Source organism: Bos mutus, chromosome X (genome assembly GCF_027580195.1).
Source record: "Bos mutus isolate GX-2022 chromosome X, NWIPB_WYAK_1.1, whole genome shotgun sequence".
Classification (NCBI taxonomy): Eukaryota; Metazoa; Chordata; class Mammalia; order Artiodactyla; family Bovidae; genus Bos; species Bos mutus.
The window spans coordinates 101524975-101540428 of NC_091646.1; the positions used below are offsets into that span (position 1 = coordinate 101524975).

General features: G+C 38.1%; 1 pseudogene; it reads left to right on the forward strand.

Annotated features, from left to right (window-relative positions):
- Positions 1–1968: 1968 nt before the first annotated feature.
- On the forward strand, positions 1969–3115 carry LOC138986503 (histone-lysine N-methyltransferase SETMAR-like; annotated as a pseudogene).
- Positions 3116–15454: the final 12339 nt, after the last annotated feature.

Here is a 15454-nt window from a genome sequence, read left to right on the forward strand (position 1 = left end):
GAGTTGGACACGACTGGAGCGACTTATGCAAACATGGTGGATATATGACAACTGTGACCACTGAGATGCAGAATCCTGGGGACCTGAGTTACCCACGAAGAGTAAATACACAGAATTCGGTACTGAAGGAAAATGTTTCACTTCATTCACTCTGAGATACCTGCTCTGTAATGAGAGTCGCTGCTTAGGAGACATCAGAAGCAAAACTCCACCAAGATGAATGACTGCATAATTCAGTGCTGGAACTTGTCTCATTGAATCTCTAGATCAAATCTCTGCCTGGAAATGGCTCCCAGTTCTTTGAATGCTCAATCAGAGAGAAAATGTGTTCCTATTAAATTAACAATTCTTAAAAAATGCTGAAATGATGTATGCTGACGTAGAACATCTAGGTTTTTCTTATACTTTAATTCTCAGGATGATCCATGAATCTTACCCACCCCACCTTCATGCACTGATGATATATATTAAACAATGAGAGAATAACACAATACATTATATAGTTTAGTGAGAGTACAGGATGCTATAGATTTATTTTAATTTTATTTATTTATTTACTTTTGGTTGCACTGGGTCTACATTGTTGTGTGTGGGCTTTTTCTAGTTATGGTGAGCAGGGGGTACTCTCTAATTGCAGTGTGTAGGCTTCTCACTGCAGTGGCTTCTCTTGTTTTGGAACACAGGCTCTAGGGCACGTGGGCTTCAGTGGTTTCTGCTCTCAGGCTCTAGACCCAAAAGCTCAATAGTTATGCTCAATAGTTATAGCACACAGGTTTAGTTGCTCTGTGGCATGTAGGATCTTCCCAGATCAGGGATCATACCCAGGTCTCCTGCATTGGCAGGCGTTTTTTTTTTTTTTTTTTACCACTGAGCTACCAGGGAAGCACCAAGGTGTTATTTATTAATGACTTGTATTTATTTATGATTAAATAATTATACAATAATTGCTAACTGTTTGAAAACTATCAGAATAGTTGATTTTAGAGTACGATCTTCATGTATGAGATCTCGGCCCATCAGGGATGCATTAGAGAAAATGTAGACCTTGGTGAGGGACTTGAAGGTGCTACAGAAAATATAAATATGGGAAGGAAAGGAGAACATACTAGAATTCCACTAATCATTCTGAGTTAGATTTGCATTTAGAATTCTATACACATCATTCATAAACTTATAAATTTTGATTAGTACTGAAAAGAAGGAGAGTTTTCTGGAGCATGTTGAAGGCATCTTTTAATCCTCACATAATTTAATCATAATATCTCAGGCACTACAACTAATTATTACATTTCCCTAGAACTTCTTATTTGACACACCTGCTTTTGGATTAAAACAAAGATTAGCTAAAGTTGGATATTATATTTATCTAGATTTTGATACAAAACTTGGCTAAGCACAAAAAATAAAATATACTTTATCTTATGGTCTTTGAGGTAATGCACTAAGTATGTAAATACTCAAAAGTGAAAGTGTCAGGAAAAAAAAATAAAAGCAGTATAAGGGCAAAATAAATAGTTATACTAGTTTGACAGAAATTTATAAAATGACAATAGCCCAGGGACTTCCCTGGTGGCCCAGTGGTTAAGGCTTCATGCTCCCAATGCAGGGGACCCAGGTCAATTCCTGGTCAGAGATCTAGATTCCACGTGCTACAACTAAGAGCCGATGCAGCAAAATAAATAAATACATAAAAATAATAAATAAATATTTTAAAAAATGCTATAGCCCATAGAGATTACATTTACCATTTTGGTGTACTAGTATAAACTGAGTATGAGGCAATTCAAAGTATTAGGTTAGTACAAAAGTAACTGTGGTTTTTGCATTATTGAAATTTGCTGTTTGACATTGGAATATATTCTAAATAAATGCAGTTATGCTAGACATCATTTTAATGTGCATTTCTTGCTTTATATTTTTTTGCTAATGACTTATTACTTGCTACTTATCTTATATTTATTTTAGACTATGGAAATGATGTTAGACAAAAAACAAATTTGAGCAATTTTCTTATTTGAGTTCAAAATGGGTTGTAAAACAGCAGAGACAACTCACAATATCAACAACGCATTTGGCCCAGGAACTGCTAATGAACATACAGTGCAGTGGTGGTTCAAGAAGTTTTGCAAAGGAGATGAGAGCCGTGAAGATGAGGAGCACAGTGGCCGGCCAATGGACATTGACAATTAACGATTGAGATCAATCACCGAAGCTGATCCTCTTAGAACTACACGAGAAGTTACTGAAGAACTCAACATCAACCATTCTATGATCATTTGGCATTTGAAGCAAATTGGAAAGGTGAAAAAGCTCAGTAAGTGGGTGCCTTATGCTGCTGCTGCTGCTAAATCACTCCAGTCATGTCTGAGTCTGTGCAACCCCATAGACAGCAGCCCACCAGGCTCCACCGTCCCTGGCCTTCTCCAGGTAAGAGCTGATCACAAATAAAAAAAAAAAAATGTTGTTTTGAAGTGTTGTCTTCTCTAATTCTATGCATCAATGAGCCATTTCTTGATTGGTTTGTGACGTGTGCTGAAAAGTGGATTTTATACAACAGCTGGTGATGACCAGCTCAGTGGTTGGACCAAGAAGAAACTCCAAAGCACTTCCCAAAGCCAAACTTGCAACAAAAAAAGGTCATGGTCACTGTTTCGTAGTTCGCTGCTGGTCTGATCCACTACAGCTTTCTGAATCCTGGTGAGAGCATTACCTCTGAGAAGTACACTCAGCAAATCAATGAGATGCACCAAAAACTGCAACGCCTGCAGCCGACATTGGTCAACAGAAAGGGCCCAGTTCTTCTCTATGACAATACCCAACCACGTGTTGCACAACCAACACTTCAAAAGTTGAATGAATTGGGCTGTGAAGTTTTGCTTCATCCGCCATATTCACCTGACCTGCCACCAACCAAGTACCACTTCTTCAAGCATCTCAACAACTTTTTGCAGGGAAAATGCTTCCACAACCAGAGGTAGAAAATGCTTTCCAAGAGTTCACTGAATCCCGAACCATGGATTTTTATGGTACAGGAATAAACAAACTTATTTCTTGTTTGCAAAAATGTGTTGATTGTAATGGTTTCTACTTTGATGAAATGAATAAAGATGTTTGAGCCTGCTGCTGCTGCTGCTGCCAAGTCACTTCGTGTCCAACTCTGTGCAACCCCATAGATGGCAGCCCACCAGGTTCCCCCATCCCTGGGATTCTCCAGTGTTTGAGCCTAGTTGTAATGATTTAAAATTCATGGTCTGAAACCATAATTACATTTGCACCAACCTAATACTTAAAGACACATATATTACCACTGTTTTGAAGACGTACTTCCCTAATAATCATGAGAAAATGAGGAAAATGAGTAGGTTTCTATGACTGTCTATGATTTAAAATTTTAGAAATTATATAATGGAAAATTACAAATACAATGATATACTTATATAATATATGTGACCTACAATAATGACAACCAAAGAGACAAACTTATTGATATTTAAAAGTATTAAAACTCACAGCAGGGTCCTCTATGGCTCACCTCCCAGAATATTGGAAATAAAAGCAAAAATAAACAAATGGGACCTAATTAAAATTAAAAGCTTTTGCACAACAAAGGAAACTATAAACAAGGTGAAAAGACAGCCTTCAGAATGGGAGAAAATAATAGCAAATGAAGCAACTGACAAAGAATTAATCTCAAAAATATACAAGCAACTCCTGCAGTTCAATTCCAGAAAACTAAATGACCCAATCAAAAAATGGGCCAAAGAACTAAACAGACATTTCTCCAAAGAAGACACAGATGGCTAACAAACACATGAAAAGATGCTCAACATCACTCATTATCAGAGAAATGCAAATCAAAACCACAATGAGCTACCATCTCATGCTGATCAGAATGGCTGCTATCCAAAAATCTACAAACAATAAATGCTGGAGAGGGTGTGGAGAAAAGGGAACCCTCTGACACTGTTGGTGGTAATGCAAACTAGTACAGCCACTATGGAGAACAGTGTGGAGATTCCTTAAAAAACTGGAAATAGAACTGCCATACGACCCAGCAATCCCACTGCTGGGCATACACACTGAGGAAACCAGAATTAAAAGAGCCACGTGTACCCTAATGTTCATGGCAGCACTGTTTATAATAGCCAGGACATGGAAGCAACCTAGATGTCCATCAGCAGATGAATGGATAAAAAAGCTGTGGTACATATACACAATGGAATATTACTCAGCCATTAAGAAATACATTTGAATCAATTCTAATGAGGTGGATGAAACTGGAACCTATTATACAGAATGAAGTAAGCCAGAAAGAAAAACACCAATACAGTATACTAACACATATATATGGAATTTAGAAAGATGGTAATGATAACGCTATATATGAGATAGCAAAAGAGACTCAGATGTATAGAACAGTCTTTTGGACTCTGTGAGAGAGGGCAAGGGTGGGATGGTTTGGGAGAATGGCATTGAAACATGTATATTATCATATGTGAAATTAATTGCCAGTCCAGGTTCGATGCATGATACAGGGTGCTCAGGACTGGTGCACTGGGATGACCCAGAGGGATGGGATGGGGAGGGAGGTGGGAGGGGTTTCAGGATGGGGAACTCATGTACACCCATGGCGGATTCATGTCCATGCATGGCAAAACCAATACAATATTGTAAAGTAATTAACCTCCAATTAAAATAAATAAATTAAAAAATAAATAAATAAAAGTATTACTAGAATCCATATAAAATAGCTTTGGCATCTTAGAAATAGCAGAGATGAAACATTAATGGATTAGTCCTTAATCCTAACCAATGTAAAAATTGTCTTTACAGTATCATTCACAAATGCCCAGACACTTTCTGCCTGGACAGGTGTAGTATCTCACTGTTTCCCTTAGAAGTCTATTTTGTACAGCTGTAATTCATGGTAAGCTTTGCCTTCTGTTTAACTAAAATTTACCTCCCTGTGACTTTCATTTTTAATCCAAGTTTTATTCTCTGAAGCTTCAAAGGCACAGTTTAATGCAAATCAGTTCAATTAATAAATATCATAGGATAGCTCTGCCAGGAACTGAGGTAGGTGTTGGCATACAACAATGAATAAAACACATTTTTTTTTACCTCTCTTCTGACTTGACAGCAATTCAAATTCCAGAAGATAAATTTTACTCTTCTTTGATTCTGCTCTATAAATCAAAGATCTCCAGGTCCCTGAACCATATTAAGATCCTTTACAACACCGATCACTTAGTTTCTAAATTTGCACAATTAAATTGCTAGTCTAATTAAAATTCTAATGTAAAACTTTTAAGTGGAGAGTTTCCTGCTGTAATATTTTGCATGTGAGAGAAGACTATCTATTTTAGACTTGCAACAGAAGTGGGAGCAAAAAATGGTTGAATGGTCCTATAGCTGACAGTATGTCAAGGACGTCTGAGAAGTGGGAGGGACAAGAGAGAAAAATGATTAGTGGTGACTTCATTGGAGAGGTTTGATAGGGTACTAGGCATTTCTCTACTGCCACTGGCATTTCTGTTATTTTCATCTCCACAACTGAAGCCAGGGAAGGGGGAGAGTTGTTAGGGACCACACAGAGAAGCTTGAAATGTTTTTCTTGGGGTCAGAACAAAAACTTTTACCTGAGAAAGTACAGAAATAAGAGACTGAACGTATCTGTTTCTGGTTGGGGAGAGAGGACTCCAGGGATTAAAACTATATTTCCACTGATGGTGATGCAAAAAGGCAAAGTGTCCCATGGACTAGAAGAGACGCACAACACTGAGCTGAACTTGAGATATTCTGAAAGGTGTGTGCCTCAGGGGTCTGGCTACTATGGCTAAGTACTAGATACTACTAGAGGCCAGAGTTGAGGAAACAGTGGTAAACTGCCAGCTGGAAGGGACGTCTCCCATAAGAAATATGGCAGTGGATTTGGGAGAGTTGTCTACAAAGAAGGAGCAAAAGCCACTGTAGTAGATTGATTGCAATCATGTCCCCAATTCCTTATCCTCCATGTATCCAAGCCATTTGCAAATAGTATTGCTGCAATAGAGAAGCATTGACTTCCTCAACCCTTGAATACAGCTGGCCTAATTATTCACCAAGAGAATGCAGTGTAAGTGACAGTGTGTCAGTTTCAAGCCTAGGCATCAAGACCCCTGACATGCTGCTACTGGTGGTTCTGATACTGTTGCTTTGCCTCCCTCCCCCTCCCCACTCCCCCTTCCTTCCCCCTATCTCCCCCTGCTTCTCTTTTTAGCCCAACCTGGAGAACAAAAGAACCTATAAACTGAGAGGCTCAGGTTTTTATTTTAGATTGGAGCAGACTTATAATGCCTGAACTTGAGATTGTTCATAACTAAGAGTAACTAAAAAAAACCTTTCAGATGTGCTCAAGTGGGAAAACCCCTGAAATTCAAGCAAAAATGATATAATACAGGGTATGTGAATGACTCATACATGGGAAAAATGAAGTTATTTAATAATTTCACCCCATTAAATCCAACTCATTCAAGAAACTACCTGATTATTTTTAGTTATAAACATCTGTCTTAATACAGTATTTTCTCAACATGTTCTAGCTAATCCATTTCTTATTAGCAATATAATATAATTTCAAAAAATATCAGGTTTTGTAGGGCTAAAATTTGACTATATTTATCACATTATTTTTATTAATAACTTTTTAATGATAATCAGTCTATTCAACCACATTCCACATGAAATAACTAATTAGGTATCTTCAATCAAAAACCACAGTACCATACTTCCACATCTTCTATTTTTTTTCCTTGAAATCACACAAGACAATAACAGAAACATTTGTGGTAAAACCAGGAAACAAATGGAATTCGTCAACTCCAAAATTAAAGGCTCACAAAAGTGGTTGAGATTAGGCATAAGCTATGGGGGAAGAGCCATGAGGGAGGATGAAGGGGCCATGTGACAGGAGACCTCAGAAAGTGGGAGAAGAACATTCTGAAGGTGCGAGGCTCATGTTAAAAGGCAAAAGTTAAATTTCTGTGTATAGCAATCCAAGCAGAAGCCAGGTTGAAACTGGCTAGAAGCCATGAGAGGTGATGAACAGAGAGGAATGTGTTGATGGGGCATAGGGGCTATAAATCTCACAGAAATTTCAAAGAATGTATACCCTAAAGTTCAAGGATGAGACACTAGATTTTTGTAGTTTTTACCTAACCTACTTTGGTGACAGAAGCTGGATTTTTAAAGCTAACATTTCTAAGAGAAATTTAAACTTCTAAATAAAAAGCCAGAGCCTGACCTCAAAAATAAAGTACTTTTTTAATTGTAAACGTCTTCAGCATAAATGGCTAAAATTAATTCCATCACTTCAATATTTCTATGGGAACTAAATGTAACTGACAGAAAGGAATTCAGCCACTGAAGCACATTATTTCATTGCCACAGTGGATTCCATAATACTGCTTATCATAAGGGCATAGATTTATTTTTTTGCAAATTGCTCCAATGTGTAGTTATTTTTCCCCTCTTTTAGTATCAGATATACTTAAAGGTAGAATAGAATGACTTCAAACCATCAATTACTTTACATTATCATCTCTCCACAAGTGGTTAGTAAAGAGAAAAAATTTTTTAATGTATATTAACATGTCATTAATAATTAATTAATATGTCATAATCCAAAAAGATTATGACATATAAAGTATGGCCTACTTTTAAATATCTAACTTCCTTAAGCTAATATCACTATAGGGAAAAATAATTTAAGCCTCATTATGATTATCACATTTATTTGAAACTTCTTCATATATTACCCTATCATTGTGAAATTAAACAGCATCCTTTTATAAAAGTTTTTTCTCTCTTTGAAATGGAATCAAAGTTCCTTTTCCAGGAAGACAAATGTTTGAATTAATATTTGAACTGAATTACATTCCTTTTTTCCTTTGTCATGTTTTATTACTTTATCATAGCCCCTAAATATGGCCATCTTTTTGATTCTGTGGGTTATCACTGACACTCAGGAAAAGACACATTGGTCTCTTGATCACTAGGACTACAGCCTTGTCTAACTCAATGAAACTAAGCCATTCCCGTGGGGCAACCCGAGACGGGCGGGTCATGGTGGAGAGATCTGACAGAATGTGGTCCACTGGAGAAGGGAATGGCAAACCACTTCAGTATTCTTGCCTTGAGAACCCCATGAACAGTATGAAAAGGCAAAATGATAGGATACTGAAAGAGAAACTCCCCAGGTCAGTAGGTGCCCAATATGCTACTGGAGATCAGTGGAGAAATAACTCCAGAAAGAATGAAGGGATGGAGCCAAAGCAAAAACAATACCCAGCTGTGGATGTGACTGGTGATAGAAGCAAGGTCCGATGTTGTAAAGAACAATATTGCATAGGAACCTGGAATGTCAGGTCCATGAATCAAGGCAAATTGGAAGTGGTCAAACAAGAGATGTCAAGAGTGAATGTCGACATTCTAGGAATCAGCGAACTGAAATGGACTGGAATGGGTGAATTTAACTCAGATGACCATTATCAAAGATAGAGAATCATAAAATTATACCCTAAATATTCTATAATTTTTTAAACCAGGAAAATCATCTCTTCTTTGGTTTTAGATAGAGAAGTTCGGAGAACCGGGGAGAGCACAGTAGCATACTGTCCATTGCAAATGGTAGGCAGTGGCTGGTGGTGACCCTGCCAGAGGTTCATGTGGGGGGCAGTTTTAAGATATTGATCCCAAACTCCAATTCATGTTGCCACCAATTGCCACAGGACTGTGCTTGGCTCAAGAAATTTAAAAAAAATGCTAAATTGTTAGTATTTTAGAAATAAATATGCTGAGGAATGCCTATGATTTAAGCAAGCATAACAGGAAAATGCAGATATTGGATGAGAGAATAAATGTGGGCATATATAGAAATAAGGGCATTTCCTGAAATGAACAGAGTTCATATCCTATCCCTGTCTCATACTATCTGTATAAGCTTTAGCAGTTCCCTTAAACTCTATAATCCTTATCTTTTTCATTTTTTTAAAAATTGAGGTAATAATTGTACTGCTGTGTAGACTTGTAAGGAGCATGAAAAGTGAGGATGTATGCTAAGGGTTTAGCTTAGTACTTGGTATACAGCAAGCACTCAACAAATATTTGCTATTATCATCGCTATTCTTACAAAGAATCCATAGATGTATGCAAACCCTATATCAAGATACACATGGAGTCAAAATTTTGATGTTTAATTCCCCATAAAATGGTCCTCTGCCAACTGGGTTTCCTGTTATCTTACATCTTTTTGTCCAGTGTGACTGGTTAATAATTTCCTCTATACAGTGTCAGTCTTACATCTATTCTGATGGGAATAATTCATTTTCTGCCTATAAATACTACCCAATCTGCAGGGAAGTGAAAACTTTCCTTATATACAGAGTACATCATGCAAAATGCCAGGATGGGGGAATCACAAGCTGGAATCAAGGTTTCTGGGAGAAATATCAATAACCTCAGATATGTAGATGATACCACTCTTATGGCAGAAAATGAAGAGGAACTGAAGAACCTCTTGATGAGGGTTAAAGAGGAGAGTAAAAAAGCTGACTTATAATGCAATATTAAAAAAAAAAAACAAAGATTGCGGCATCTTGTCCCATCACTTCATGGCAAATAGATGGGGAAATGTGGAAACAGTGACAGATTTTATTTTCTTGGGCTCCAAAATCACTGTGCATGGTGATTGCAGCCATGAAATTAAAGACATTTGCTCCTTGGAAGGAAAGCTATGACAAACCTAGACAGTATATTAAAAAGCAGAGACATCACTTTGCTGACAAAGATCCATATAGTCAAAGCTATGGCTTTTCCAGTAGTCATGTATGGATGTGAGTGTTGGACCATAAAGAAGACTGAGCACCCAAAAACTAATGCTTTTGAACTGTGGTGCTTGAGAGTCCCTTGGACAGAAAGGAGATGCAACCAGTCAATCATAAAGGAAATCAACCCTGAATATTCATTGGGAGGACTGATGCTAAAGCTGAAGCTCTAATACTTTGGACACCTAATGCAAACAGCCAATTCACTGGAAAAGACCCTGATGCTGGGGAAGATTGAGGGCAGGGGGAGAAGGGAATGACAGATGAGATGGTTCAATGGCATCACTGACTCAATGGACATGAGTTTGAGCAAACTCCAGGAGATAGTGAAGGACAGGGAAGCCTGGCGTGCTGCAGTCCATGGGATCGCAGAGTCAGACAGGACTTAGCAACTGAACAACAACCACAAGAGTGGTAAAGATTTCACCTGCCAATGCAGGAGATGCAGGTTTGATCCTTGGGTTGAGAAGATCCCCTGGAGAAGGGAATGGCTACTCATTCTAGTATTTTTGCCCAGAGAATTCCATGAACAGAGGGGCCTGGCAGGCTTAAGTCCTTGGGGTCACCAAGAGTTGGACATGACTAACACTTTCACTACTTTTCTTTCACTTTAAATAGAGGCATAGGTGCATAAGAAAATACAAAGACTTGTAAGTAAAAATGTCTTAGTTCAAATCCAAGCCCTGAAATTTACAAGTACGTAAACATGAGCAACTGATTAAAAATCTTCAAACCTCAGTTTTCCCTATCTGCAAAATGGGATAATCCTAACTTCAAAAGTTCTTGTAGCAATTAATCAAAATTTTATATATTTTAATAAGTTTATACCTAATATATATGTACAATACAAATATATAATATTTTATTATGATTAGCATTTCATTTAGCACTTCTCTTCATACTTCTTCATTCTTTTTTCCCTTTTAATACCATAGATTTATGCAAAACTTCATGGACAGAGGAGCCTAGTGGGCTACAGTCCATGGAGTTGCAAAGAGTTGGACATGACTGAGTGACTAATACATTATTGTTTTTAAAGCCTATCCATATATAAGTAACTCCTTGAAGCAAGCTATTGTCTAGTTTTATGAATGAAAATAAAGGGTCCCAGGATATCAAGTAAATTTCTCAGATCAAGGTATAAACCAAAATGTTCTGATTCATAGTCTAGTGCCTTTTAATTTTATTATCTCTCTGTAGCTTTTTTTCTCCTTACATGCATGACTTTGTCTTCACTCCTATGAGGCCAAGGCCTTTGATGGCAGAACCATTCATTGAGCATCAGTGTGGTTAAATCGATGTTTGAGTTTGGCAGTATGCTTAATAGTCTCCGCCATAAATTGCCAGAGTAATTTCTGGTCCACTTATCTTGTGGAGAAATTATGAGGATGCATAGAGAATATAAACATGCATGTGTTTTTTGTAACCTCTTAAATGCTACACGAATACAGGGCATCTCCCACATGACTGGCATTCAATCACTTCTCCCTGACTGCATTATATGGTTTATAGTTAAGATTGGAGAGATGAGAGTGGAGTCACATTATCTTTATATCTTTGTTTTAGTGCTAAGAAATAGATAACAGTTTTCAATTTCTATCCATCCTCTTTTGAAATATTAAATTCTAACCTCAGAACAATGCCCATGTGACCCAAATCACAAAATAAACATTAAGGAAAAAAAGGCAAACAACAGTCTCTTGTATTGCTGGGCTCGAGCACATCTCCGCTCTGTCATCAGACATTTCACACCTGCAGTGTGTCACTTCAGACAGTTAGGTGTGGTTTTACACAAACACATGTGTTATCCTTCAAGGTAAATTCTAAACTTCTTGAGGATAAACAGTGTTATTTTTTTTTTCCCATTTCTATTGCTCACGTCACCCAGTATAACGCCTTGCTATTCCTAAGGAATACATTTTATTATTATTGCTATTGCTTTTGATTTTTTTCTACTTGGTAATTCCTCATGGGGAAGTTGAACTAAACTTTGTTTGTCTCAAAGCCTAGAAATTTGCTTTCTGTCTCTATGTTTTTTCTTTTGCCAAATGTCTCAGCCATTCATTTGGTCTAGCATCCTCATGCCGCCCTATAAGGACTATATAATCTACTGGGGCTTTCCTGGTGCTTCAGTGGCTATGACTTCACACTGCCAATGAAGGGGGCCTGGGTTCGATTCTTGGTCATGCCAGAACTGAGATCTGGTGCAGTCAAATAAATGGGTAAAAATTTTTTTAAGTCTCCTTAAAAAAAAAAAAAAGGACTATACCATCTATCTTTAGTTCTGTCAATGCAGTCCCTCTCTTGGGAAAATTACAATGGTAGGGACAGAGATCTATTTGAATCAGAGAAGAACAAGAAGCCATCTGACTGCTTCCTGAATCTCGCCACATAGGTAGACACCGACTTCCCTCATGCTTAAGGCTAACTCTTCTTGTCACAGTTCATAAGCAGTGGATGATGTTTGCACTTATTTATCTCTGAGAACTTCACCCGGACAAAAACGTGCTCATATCATTCACAAAGCTGATGATCTGCCTAATAATATGGGCATGGAATTTCCCACTCTCCCCAAGCAAAACTAGAGAGAGGATTTTGCAGCTGCAGCTTGGGTATAGATAACTGGTGACTTCCAGCGCATCACTAATGAAAGAATTCTTGTCTTTCCATCTGTGGGTAACTACATTCCAATCTCACATTTCACATTTTGGAGCTTCAAGTTCATCACCTATAAAAAAGTGAGAGTGAGAACTATTCTTCCTGCTTGAGACAGGATTTATTTTTTATGAGGGTCAGATAAGATGATGTGTGATGAAGTCCTAGAGTAACACAGAGCACCTCCTCCACCTCTGATGATGGATATCAGATTGGGCCTGGAGTTTCCTAAAATATTCCCATCTCTAATTCTGCCTTTCAATCTTTAGTCCACAGGGTGCACAAAATGGAATCAGATAGGAAAGATACAATATATTTCCAGTTGTAAAGATCTCTTGTCCATAAGATACAGCATCTGTCTAGACTATGGGTTTCTTTACAATCCCAGGAGCAGTCTACCATATTATAGTCAGATCCACTTCATTACCCAGTTATTTTGTACCTTCCCAGGCTGTTAGTCAAATCACACTGGTGCCTAGCAAGTTTCTGATTAATCTGGATTTCATTAATTGCCCTGCAGTCACGTGGAATGGACTGAAATGTTTAAAGTATCTTGTGCTGCAGTTTTCGCAGAATCTTCTGTAATGACACTGCAATTGCTTCCCTGAAAATGAGCCTTTCCATAGGAAGAACAGTCAGGAACTATATTTTAATTCTTCCTTCCACAATCTTTCTTTCAGAGAAATATTTTTCATTGAGGCTATCAGAGGTGTTAAACAAAATAAAGCTATTTGAAAAAGTTAAGGAATTAGGCTTGTGTTGCTGCTCCAGCAACATGACTGGGAAGGAATAAGGAGCCAGTAGATCGGATTCAACAGAATAATAAAATAAATGCTAAGGCTCAAGCCCTAAACCTACAGACCTACAAACCTCTGATGACTATCTTCCAAGAAGCAACACTGCCACCTGGCTGTGTAAGGCTGAGAAATGATGCTGCTGTTTTCCTTTTCTACCCAAATCCTCCAGACATTGAATCTACTCCAGGATTCTCTAAGTAGGACTGTGGAAGATTCTTACACTAATCCCAAGAATTCAAAGTGCTAGAGCAAAAATCAGAACGGGATCATTGGAAAATATCTCAAGGACTATGTAATTTTCAGTTTTTCAGTTCAGTCGCTCAGTCATGTCACGCTTTGCAACCCCATGGACTGTAGCACGCCAGGCTTCCCTGTCCATCACCAACTCCTGAAACTTGCTCAAATTCATGTCCATCAAGTTGATGATGCCATCTAACCATCTCATCCTCTGTCCCATTTAAAATTCATGAAATCAAAACTCAAAATTGAATAAAAATATTAGTGCTGTAATAGAAGCCTCAAAAGTTGAGAAAGGGGCTTCCCTGGTGTTCTAGTGGTTGAGAATCCACCTGACAATGTAGAGGACAAGGGTTCAATCCCTGGTCTGGGAGGATCCCATATGCCGCAGGACAACTAAGCCTGTGTGCCACTACTGACCTGCACTCTAGAAACCACGCACCACAACTACTGAAGCTGTACACCTAGAACCTGTGCTCTGCAACAAGAGAAGCCACTGCAATGAGAAGCTTGCACACTGCAACAAAGAGTAGCCCTCGTTCACCACAACTAGAGAAAAGCCCATGCTCAGCAGTGAAGACCCAGTGTAGTCATAAATAAATCAATACATAAATATTTTAAAACACTGAGGAAGAAAAGATTGGAAAGGGTGCATAAAAGCAAATACAGGGAAATCATTAACCACAAGACTAATGAAGAAATCAAAGAGAGATAATGGTGAGGACAGTTTAGTGAAATTTAAGAGAACTGGGAAGATTTTAAATAATATTTAACAAAAGAATCAACAGATCTTCATTCTTGGTTATAGTTTGGGGAATAATGAGGAAGAGGGATGATGCCTATGTTAGTGACATTAGCTACAGGGTAGACAGTAGGGCTACTTACTGAAATGAACCTGAAGGACACTCTGGTTTGGGGGTGAGCCCATAAGTTGTTTTGACATATTGGGTTTCAAGAACCTGTGGTGATTCGAGGAGACTATTCTTTGAAAGTTTGTCTAAAAGATCTTAAAAATGATCAGTTTAAAATTAGTTAAGGTCAGTTTTCAGCAATGGGTAGAAGTGAATTATTTTCCTGTAGCTCATTGAAAAGATAATGCATCATCTTCTGGCCCAAGGCTAAGGGTGGCCACTGAAAGAGATTGAGAAGGATGGACAGACATCTAGGAACTTTCTGGGAAATGCCAAAGAAATAGTTTGTCAGAAACCAATTAGGAGATTATGAGAAAAAAAACTAGTATTTATTAAGTTGTTGCTATCACCAACTCTATGGACATGAGTTTGAGTAAGCTCCGGGATTTGGTGATGGATAGGGAAGCCTGGTGTGCTGCAGTCCATGGGGTCACAAAGAGCTGGACAGGACTGAGTGACTGAACTGACTGACTTTCTGTATCTGTCAGGTTAGTATTTGTTACAGTGTTGTAACAAACATTCCCCAAATAGTAGAGGCTTTAAATTGATTTTTTTTTTCCCTTACACTATATGTATTCAAAGCAGAGTAGCAAGAAGGTACTGCTCATGGGAATTACTGATGGATTCCTGCTGACAGCAGTTCCAATACTGTTGCTTTCTCAATCAATATGTATTTCTAGGATTGCTACACTGAGGGAAGTTATGGCTTGAGACTTGAGCACTGACAACTAAATGCCTCTCCATGTAGGTGACACATACCCATATTTCATCTGAACAAAGCAAGTCACAGGGCAAAATCTAACTTCGAAAGGAGAAGGAAACTGAACTTTTTCTATTTGCATAAGGTAGAGAAAATGAACAGGAAACATAAGAGATGCCAATTTGATCCCGGTTGGGAAGGATCTTTCTGCCCTGCCCTGGAGGAGGGCATCACAACCCACTCCAGTATTCTTGCCTTGAGAATCCCCATAGACAGAGGAGCCTGGTGGGC